The following is an 11410-nucleotide window of genomic DNA, read 5'->3' on the forward strand; positions in this document are numbered from 1 at the left end:
CAAAATTGATGGGAAGCCGGTTGAGGGTATTCCAAAATATATTCAATCAAGAGAAATCAAGGATAGAAATGACTTCAATAAGTCATGAACCCTTGGCTAGTTTCAGAATCTGAGTTTCTTTCAAATCTAAAACCCATTAATGGAAGGATCACCGAAAGAAAAGACTTTAAGGTAAGTATATACAGAAATGTTTCCCCCAATCCTCACTCACTTAAAGGCTATTTACTTGAATTGCTATACCCTATAGAAAAGTTTACACTGACACCTAAGTACTGAAAATCCACCCCAAATGGATTTCTTGTTAGAGAAATACATAGATGAACCTTATAATAAGTGAGGACTAACCCACATCTAGCTCACAACGAGTACAGTGGGGTCACCAACACACCAGTTATTATTTACAGTATAAATGCAATACTTATACTTGGTAGTTAGAAGAACTTCTGTATTAGTCACTTAGCCTGTGGAGAAGGATTACTATAGTGAGGAAGACAAGATCTGCGTGAATTCTAGAAGGCGTCAGCAGGCGACCACCAATTCAAACAAAGAGAAGCCTCACTTTTAGCTATTGCGCCAAATGAAATGTCTTTGCCAGGGAAAATTAACATAACTTTAGGTGCATGGTACACAGCTATTGAGCTGGTAAAAGCTTAGTTTTTTCATTCCTATTAGGCAGAACAGCAAGACGTAGCCCATATTCATGTGGAATAGACCACAGAACGCTTTTATGGTTTTGTCCTCAAACTAGATTAACCTTCTAGCCTTCTGTCATAATATAGTTTGAAAAGATTTGGGCCATCTGGGTATTCTGCAAAATATAATTTTGGTCCACTATACCAAAGATATTATTTTAATCCAGCTAGATGACAAGACATAACAACTACCTGTAAGTCCTTGATAAAGCGCATATGTTCTAGACAATGGAAGAAAAATTCTACGAAGATTCAAGTGTTGTCACATCAATGCAGTTTTGTCATAAGTTCAGAAATCTGATGCATGGCAGGATTTTCTCTCTGAAAATTATTGCATCTTTCATGCCCCACCACTAACAAAGGAGCTCAGTATGTAGAAGACTTCTTCAGGTACTGAAGGCAATATATGCCACGTATGGGAATACAACTCTAATGTTCTTCTGAACAGTAATGCAGACTGCCAGCTCTAAGGAGGGCCAGTGCTGGGAAGAAATCTTAAAGGCACTGCTACTTTGGTTGTAAAACTCAACAGAACCAAGAATTTGATGTTTTGAGTGGGAAAAATAACAGTGGAGTTAGGACATGCCCTTGTAGAAAAATTATGACATATGCCATAGATCTAGAATTCTGGCACGAAGCCATTCCATCTGTATGAGAGAGTTTTATTCTATTGAAAAAATGGTTTCTAAAGTGTTACTGAACCTTGCCAGAGATAGATTAACAGGAGCAGGACCATGACCAGGCAACAGAGCTGCCCATAATTAGCTGGTTGTTACTGTACCTACCAAGTCATAAGGTTAGGCATATCTAGCAGAAATCCATTATATGATAGAAGGGGCACCTCTTGGACTGGAGAGAAGCAGGATCAATAGGCACTGGTAAGCTTTATGAGCAGGTTGTCTAGACCCCCATGTGATCCACCATGATCAATACACTGATGCCTCTCCCTCAGATCAGTCCTATGCCATCATGTGATTATGTGCCTTATGACCAGCTGACAGAAAAGAAAATAAAACAATCTTGGTACATGGGTGCACTGGCTTGGTTTTGGGGTAGAAACTGAAAATGATTGCTGCTGCAATGCAACTAAACTCAAGAGTGCTTTGAAAGACAGAGGCAAGGATATATCCTCCTGATGGGCAGTCCACATTGCATGGGTCCTTAAATATTGCATGAAAAGAAAAGAGGCCTGAAGTAGCAATGTATATGGATTCATGGGCATAGATGAATATCTTGAATATGTCAAAGAAGAATATGTTTGGTACCCAGGTGATCTACTGGTATATATCATTTGACATTTCCCTGCTCTACATAATGACAAATGTGCAAGTACAGTAGTTATAGCTTTCAAAGAGCATAGTGATTAGGGTTCGGAATTTTCTAGTACACATCCTCTTAATAACTTGCCATAGGAAAAGACTAGACACAGTATAGGATGAGCTTTCCCAGATGGGACAAACTTATGACACAAAGCACATGGATCTAAGTGGCATACGGGTAGACTACAGTCAATGCTATGGTATACCACAGGGATCCTCCTTCAGGAGCAAGACATTCATTCTTCCAGTGACAAGAGTGTTGACTGTTGATAGCTCACAGTTGGTTCCTCTCTTGGCTTTACCCTCAGCTTAAGGTGCTGCCTCATAAAGGTTCTTTTTCTTCCTCAGAGGCAGTTTGCATCAAATGACTAGTCAATGTTGGTGTTCATGGCCTGAGTATCCTGTGTCAAATTGGGACAACTTTAAATGGCCATCCCAACCTCAGTGCAACATATATTACTAGTTGAGGTACTAGTTGCAACTGTATTACAATTCAATTTCTCCCTCTTTGCCTCAGTACTTTAGTGTAATTTGAAAACGTTGGGGTTCAGGAGCGAAGAGTCAAGAAAGAATTCTTGAGGTGTTTTTGGTGCAAAAAGGGTGGTTTTATTAAAGCTTGGGGACAGGACCCATGGGCAGAAAGAACTGCGCTGGGATTGTGAGGAGTGACTGATTATATACTTTCAAGTTGGGAGGGAGTTCAGGATAGTGTAAGTCTCTAAGGAATTTGGAAGAAAGATTTCCAGGACTTTGAGGGGCTAGCTATTGACAGGAAAAGTTCACTTACTACTGTCTAGTAAAACTTTAGTAAGGAGAACTTTCAGATGTATATCAGTGAGCCATATGCTTGGAGGATGATTGCTTTTATTATGTCTTGGGAGGGTAGAGATAGAGGAAGTTTCCCAAGGGGTTTTTCAGGATCCTGGAGGTCTGGCTAATATCAAGCTAAGGGTGCCTTAGGCCTCTAGCAAAGTATTAACATTGAGGCAGCTAAGCTCTTTGAGGAAGGTCATCTACCTGACCTCAGTTCTTGTCAATGGGCTGTAAATTATAAGGAAAATTATTTTTCTCTTGCCTTTTTTTCTCCACATCAGTGTGTCCTAAATACACCCTTCCTAATAAAATTCCTGCATGCCAATATCCATCTTGATATCTGTTATGGTGCAAATGCTTATATGCCCCCAGAATTCATGTGTTGAAATCCTCATGCACAATATAAAGGTAAAGGAGGTAGCGTCTTTGGGAAGTAGTTAGACCGTGAGGGTGGATGAGACCATGAATGGGATTAGTGCTTTTGTCATGGCAGTTCCTGAGAGATCCATAGCCCCTTCTGACCTGTGAGGACATAGAGAAAAGCATCTGTGTACAAACCAGGAAGTGGGCACTCGTGAGCCACCACATCAAATCCTCTGGCACCGTGATTTTGGATTTCTTAGCCTCCAGAACTCTGAGAAAGAAAGGTTTGATGCTTATCAGCTACCCAGTCTGTAGTATTTTGGTATAGCAACCTACAGGGTGTAAGATAAAAATCTGTTTCTTTCGAAATCAACTTCTGGCTTCACTAGTATTTTACTTGTTCCTACACGCTTGGCAAATTTCCCACCTACCATCAAAAAGTCATGGGCAGCCAACTCCAAAATATGACCCAGCACTGCTCAGAAATGTCTACTAAAGAGATGAGAGCTCTCATCTATTTCCTGCCTTCACATAATTGTTCGTAGCATTTCATTTTCCTGAAAACTCTTCCCCTCACTCCTGCTTCTCCTGGTACTGATTTTACTTCAGAATTCTTTTAGTCTTAACTCTCTGTAAAGACCTCTTTCATTGTCTAAGCAATGCTCCCTTTCTATGTTCTTAAAGTTATTTGTATCATGAATATGGCTGTAAGAATACTCTATTTTGTATTATTTGTTTTGTCTGTGTATTGCGTATGGGTGTATGCTGTGTGGATTAAGAACTTGGGGGCAAATATTCTTAAAATGCAATTTCCTATATCCAAATGAACAGACCTTTGAAAATATGTAAGTTATGTGTGGAATGTAAGTTAAAGATGGGTTTTGGAGTCAGCAAAATCTAATTACAAATATCAACCCTCCCATTTGAAGTGAGCAAATTATTTAACCTCACCAAGCCCCAATTTTCTCCCTCATCTGTAAACATAACTTGTTATTTTAGAGCAGCATTATGAAGTTTAAATAATTCAGGGGTGCCTGTGTGGCTCCTCAGTTGAGTGTCTGACTCTTGATTTTGGCTCAGGTGGTGATCTCATGGTCCTAGAATCTAGGCCTGTGTTGGGCTCTGTGCTCAGTGAGGAGTCTGCTTCAGAATTCTCTCTCTACCTCTTCTTCTGCTTCTCCCCCCCGCCTCACCCCAACCCTCGCACTCTCCCTCCCTCTCCCTCTCTCTAAAATAAATAAATAAATCCTAAAAAAGATTAAATAACTTACTGAAAGAGCTTAGCAAAGTTCCTAGCACACAAGTGAATATTTTTATTAATGAAGGAACATCTTTTTATCTCTTTATACCCTTAAGCCTGATTCTTGAATACAATAGGTGCTCATTGCATGTTTTTGACATGACTTACAATGAATATTCTCCAATGTTTTTCATAAAGAAACAGGATATTAATAGTAAGGTTCTATAATGGTATTAGATTTTAAACCTTTTCAGAAAAGGATAACAGCAAGACAAACACTGTGTATGACCCTGGTGCTTTTCAATAGCAACTGCTTTAGAAATGAAAAATCTGGAAATATAAGGCACTTCATACTCTAGTCATGGAATAGCACTTACATCACCCAAACCTAGCCCTGCTTAATGTTGGCAGGTGATTTTTAAACTTATATTAAGCCAAAAAAGTTCTGTGGAAAAACTATCTTCTCAACTTCAATCCTTTGAAAATCTGCCCCAAATATATATCATTTTCCTTATAAAAAATTAAAGTCCACATAGAGATACATAATCTTCTTATTAATTCAATATTCATGCAATGGTTACAAAAGGACCGTATCTAATTCTGGACAATGTTAATAAAACACAACATAAAAAACTTGGAAAGTTTTCAAGAAGAGCATACAAAAGATTTAATATGACTTATGTGGAAAATTGTATCTGTTAGGAAATTTAGGAAATCTGTGCTAATTTAGATGAAAGTCCAGTTAATAGGAGTTTTAAGCATATAAAAACTTGAAGAAAATAATGTATTACTTTTATAATCATAAATATAAAGTCATTATAAAGTAGTTAAATAATACAGAAATATTTATACCACATTATGAAAATCATTCTTTCAATCTCTTCTCTGAAGGTAACCACAGTTTGTTCTATATTTTATATCTTTTCTATGTCTTTAACATATCCATGCTACAAGCATATGATTCATTTTTATACAGGATACGGTGAGCATCTTTGTTTCTGTTGAGGAATAGAAAATGTTCCCTGATTAATAAATTCTTTCTTAGGATCTCAAATACAGTTCAAATACAGTTTATAGGAACCTCAGGAAGGAAGCATATGTGTAGGAACGAGAACTCTCTTTCTACCTTACCTTCGACACTTCATTATCATCACTCCTTAACTCAACTACCTCTTCTTTCAAGGTTTCAAGGAGACAAAATATGAATTTCCCTTCTAAAAAGTCTGAAGACCCCCCCCTTTTTTTTTTAAGCGTTACATAGTTGAAATCTGTATTCTGGTTATGGAAAGCACATCTTTTGAGGTCTTATATGGTTAAAATATGGGTCTCTCAAAGTCTTTTGCAAATTCTAATGTTGTATAATTCTATGGTTCTTTAACTAAAAGCAAAAGAAAAAAAAAAGGAAACAGTAATAACAACACAAAACGATTCTAGTTAGTCCCATTTCTTCTACCATTCTGTTTCTTTCTTGGCCAGTTCTGTCAATCAAGTATAATTGTGAAATTGCCTCATAGATGGATATAAATTGAGACTAGTTTGCAACTCATTTTCTCTTTTAGCCCAGTCTGACAATTCAACTCCATGCCATTTCTTGGACATACAATGGATAACAACCCTTTATTTAAAGGACATCTGGTCATCAATATAATTTGATTCTCATCTACAGGAGGTTATCTGTGTGTGTGTGTGTGTGTGTGTGTGTGTGTGTTCAGATTAATACTGAAGACCTAAGCATATAAATGATTATCAGCAGGAATAGTAAAGGAAGTTTAACGAGGAGATTATAATCAGAAAATGCAATAATGGGAAACTTGCTTAATGAGAATATTGGTGCCAAACTACATTATTCATAGGACATTCTGATTAGAGACAAATGCAAAATGAAACATACATTCCTTGGTGGAAGTCTTCATTTACATTTCAAATAAATACTATTACTCCAACCTTTAGCTCAGAAAATGAGCCTTCGTACTGAATAACTAAAGACTCACCCAAAGATAATGGTGTACCAGATATATTGTTAAAGAATAAATGGAGGATATAAGTACATTTTTTTTTAAATTTTAAGAGTCACATTTCATTGTATATCCAGTGCAAGACATATTTTTTTGTCCCACTAATAAATGTACTAAATTCAGGATTTCTGTCCATGAAAGAAAACATGGCTATAAATGGATTTACACATTTTGCCATTTTATTATATTCTAATAGCACCCCTTCTCTTTTTAAGAGTCAATCACAGCTCATCTGATTAAAGCAAAGTGATAATGAGACCTGGATTATGGATCGCAGCTTTTCTCATTAGATTTTTTGGCCATGAAATGGATTCTTGGTCTTAACTGGCTGTATCACAAATACTACAAAGTGAAGATGAATTGTCTTAGAATAAATATTCTGTTATCTGTTAAGACTATTTCTCAGAACAAATACTCCTAATGAATGTGTGTGTTTGCATATGTATAAGTGTGTATAGAGCAGTAAGTATGCTTATCACAATAACCTGTGGAAATGTGCATTTTAGGGTCTCCTTGGATAAGGAATATGAACTGAAGATGGTTACTGTAGGTTGAGAACTTCCTGTAGGAATTCTTTTTCTTTCTTTCTTTCTTTCTTTCTTTTTTTTTTTTTTCTGTAGGAATTCTTACAAGCTAGGGTTGCAAACAGCTGGTAGGGGAAAATTATAGAAATAAAATCCAAGCATTGAATATACTTTCATATAATTTCTACTACTAAAGAGAATCTATAAGGTCAAAAGGTATTTTCTGGATGAAACTTAAACTGATAGCTAAACTTTTGAGTGGAGAGTGATTAACTTGTTTTGTGTGGAGAAAAGTAAGGATTGGTTATCATTCTTTGATAAAACACGGCGGTGGGGGGGCAAATTTTAAAGTTAAAGAAAAAAAATAAATTCTGTTTAAATTTCTTGGTATTTGATTTTCTTTGGCCTAACTGTAGCCAGTCTAGAAATATCTCCAGAAAGGGGGGGGGGAGATATATAACCTTGGGAAAAAAAAATAACTTAAGGAATTTATAAATAGCTACCTATGGTTAGTGATATTGACACTAAACATTGAGAAAAAATCTTAGGGGGATTTGGGCTCACAGTGTTGTCCTTGAAAGCTAAGTGGTCACAAGAAACTTAAGTGGGCAGTTTGCCCCTCACTCAATTTTTGACCTCAGGTAAAAGACGTTTAGATGTAGGTGAGGTAACACAAAAGTTCGTATTCACATAAAGCACATGCTTTACACAGTATTACACTTCAGAAATGATGCACAAAATCAAGATAAAGCGGGAAGATGTGTGGAGAATCCCATGCAGCTCTTTGGGCATCTCATTCCTGTAAGGGTATTAGACTCTGACTGTATGTAGTTTGGGTTGCTAAAGAAGTTTTCAGGTTAGTTCACAAAGAGATTATGATTAATTTGGGTTATGACACCTCTCCATTTCATACCCCAGAGATTTGTACAGTTTATATGATATTCTTTAGAGAGCCATGCTTCATAATTCTACAGATCATATATTTTATTTATTGAATGCGACCCTACACTAGGATTGCACTGCAAAAAAACAAACAACCCCCCCCCCCCCAAAACCCATTTCATGTATCAGGATTATCCTAGCAAACACTACTAGTCTACACACCAGCAGGTGAGCTATCAGCATGTTTACAAGGAGTCCAGTTAACGTGTATTTTTCTTTCCACAGAAAAACCTGGCCAGTAATCAAAAGGGGAATATTTTGTAGGACACCTAGTTTTAATTTCTTCCTCTCTGGTAGGCTAAAATTCCAGTGAATTCATTTTTGGCTTTAATAATGGAGCAATGGATATATTATTAGCATTTTCCAGCTTTACTGGGCCACCAAACCTGTTACATATTGTGACATGTTGCCTACTATTGTATCTTCAAACTACTTTAAAACTCTTATATAGATATTGCAAGTATTGCAAGAATATTGGAATATTTCTGAAAGAGCAATTACTTGGTGCCCTTCCAAGTTTGAATGGGGTAAACTGATGCAATATATCTAGATTTCTCATAAACACTAGAGGTAGCAGAGTTGATTGTCTGTCTATTTTTGAAGCTTTCAATTCTGTGGCATTTTTTCAGTGGTAAGACTAGATAAAACTAAGCATATCTTGGACTGTAGAGTATATGCCCAATTTCTTTATATAAATACACTGTTTCTTTCTACCTCACCATCAAAACATGCCTGTTTTGTGTTTTACATTGTTAAAGTCAGAAGTTCCATAAAAAGTAATTTGTTTTATTAATATGCTAATGACTGAAGCAGTTTAATGTTTACATCTCCCTGAAGACAATTTCTAGGATCTTAGATCGCTTAAGCTAAGTAATTTAATTAAAAATATTTCATTCAGTGGATAGATTTTTTTAATCTAATATCTATTTTTTGTGGATTGTTTAACTGCTCATTCTGACTATAAATTGCATTTATCACTCAATAAACAAATACTAAATGTTTTCTTGACAAAACAAGCTGTAAAAAATGAGGGATTTGTCTTCATCTGTGAAGTTTCAGTTTTTCTTTAAAAAAATCATTCATTTTCCCAATCATTTTAGCAGATGAGAAAGCTGCTCTCTTAAGTTACTGCTACACTGAAAATGATGCATGTATTTTATGCAAATTACATTTTAATACTTCAGAGAAAATACAAATGGTATTCAAATGAACATTTATTTCTCCAGTCATTTCCTAGAACTTACAATACCTATAACTATAACTAGCTATGAATAATGGTAATATTAATTATTAGTGCTATTGTTTTAATGGAGTACAGAGTATGATGGCATTTATTAAAATGTTCATCAACTGTATGTAATAATTGTTTGGCAACATGCTATAGTGAGTGACACAATCACTATTAATTCCTGTGGTACTCATTGTTAGGATATGAATCATACTGACTTGTTTTGGTAGTCATATGGATATAAAAATGTAATTCCACAGGAATCTTATTGTCATTTTCCAGAGCAGTAATTAATACTACTGTGCAAATATGAGCAGATAAGCTACATACAGAAATGAAGCAATGAAAGCCATGAATTTGAAGTTCCAAATTATACCACTTTTTATTGTGATCATTCAGTTTTTATGTATCAGACAGAGTTGCCAAGGAAAGAGGTCCCCAATTAATGAATCCACATCTCTGGCATCCAGTTGATTGTTGGGGACTCTTAAAGCTAGGGTCCTCAAAGTTAAGGCTAATTTCAGAAAGTTCATCTCATCAGAAGGTCCTGGTCTTACAACATTCAGAGGTCCTCTGTATTTTCTATACCTCAGGGAAGTAACTGTGCTAGCAGTGTTCCATCTATAGGGAGGTTTCTTGAGGATAGTAGTCCCTGTTTGGCAATCCTCCTGGTCAATATTGTGAGATCATATAACAAGTACTGAGATATGTAATTACATAAAGAAGACAATGTCTATTTTAGGATGCAAATTTTATTGAGTTCATCATGGTGTGGTAGCAGAGGTACAAAGATGACCGTGGACCTGATATCTGCTGGCTACAGCTGCATGAACTTGGGCAATTTGATTAAACTTGATGCGCTTCAGCTGTTCATCTTTCTAATGGAGATCACATCATTCCTTACCTATGAGGAGAAAACTATCAGAAGATTCCTTTTGAGACCTTTCAACTGAGTCATCTTCCTAAAATCTATGGCTTCGGACTAATTTCTTCAGGATATTTACAGCTAGAAGACTTTGTCATTCAGTCTTCTTATTTCAGGATATGCATACCTGTGTGTGTATGTGTGTGTGTGTTTGTGTGTGTGTGTGTTCATGTATACTCAATCCAATTTTCTAATTTAACTTCCCATTTATCTTCTCCGTGTTTGCTTTATCCTCCCCAAATCATCCAAAAAGTAACAATCATGAAGTCTACTTTGGCTTCTCATGGTGAAAATTAAGGTCTTAGTTAAATTTCTTTAGCCAAGTATGCCGAATATATTCTATGGTTTCCACTAACATCTAATTTGTTTTTCAAATATCTATTCCAAATACTAGCCTTTTGACTTATCTTTTTATATATTTTTTCCAAAGACCCATAGTCAAGGTCTAACTATGAACTGTGGTCTTTTTCTACTGCCATTTTTCTTTCATATTGTTGACAAACTTCCTAAAGATGTGCAGTCACTTTCACTGACTCTATGCCTAATGAGCTCTTCTATACTTCCCACCACTCCAGAAGAAGTCCCCCAAATTCTGGAAGAAAATAGTGGTATGATTCATTCTATGGAGCAGTTGACATCCTATTTGAATGAGGGCAGATGTACTCAGATGATCCATCAGAAGTCCCAAGAGAAAAATCTGTGAATTCAAAGGAAAACTAGAGCAATGCCTAACAGGGAGAAAATGGAGGAACACTGTTGACCAAATGTGGTCGTTTGGCCTAAGAAAATGTGTGCTCAACATATTAGTTAATAAAAGCGAATTCTTTTCAGAACTCAGTATGGACAGGCCCAGCCATCAAAGTTTCAAAAGAGGCCAGTGGATACCAAGATTTGGGCAATAGCATCATGAGTGGTTTCCAGCTAGCAACCCTCTCTGGCCCCATGTGTAAGGAGTCTCTCATGGGCGTCTGTTTCTCTCTGGAAAAGTGGAACCTAAGCAAATTTGAGGAACGAGGGCCAAGTGATAAACACAATCAAGAACAAAGAGATGTGGTGAGGGATGGACAGGGTTAAGGAAAAACCTGTTCAGGTGGAGTTGAAAACCCAGGGCTCCAAGATGGTGGCTCTGAGCCCTTGAGAAGTAGACTTCCCAGAAAGGAGAGTCTTCGCTCACTGACTGCTAGAGACTCTTCTCAGGACAGCTCATCACCACCTGAGAAGGAGGCATGTCACTACGTCCTGCCCATGAAACTTCAGCATTTGACGGCAGCAATGTACACGTGTGACATCATGGCCACCGGTGATATTCTTAGGTCTATGCGGTCTTGTCAAAGACATCAAGAAGAAAT

The sequence above is a fragment of the Martes martes genome (genome assembly GCF_963455335.1).
Source record: "Martes martes genome assembly, chromosome: 4".
Classification (NCBI taxonomy): domain Eukaryota; kingdom Metazoa; phylum Chordata; class Mammalia; order Carnivora; family Mustelidae; genus Martes; species Martes martes.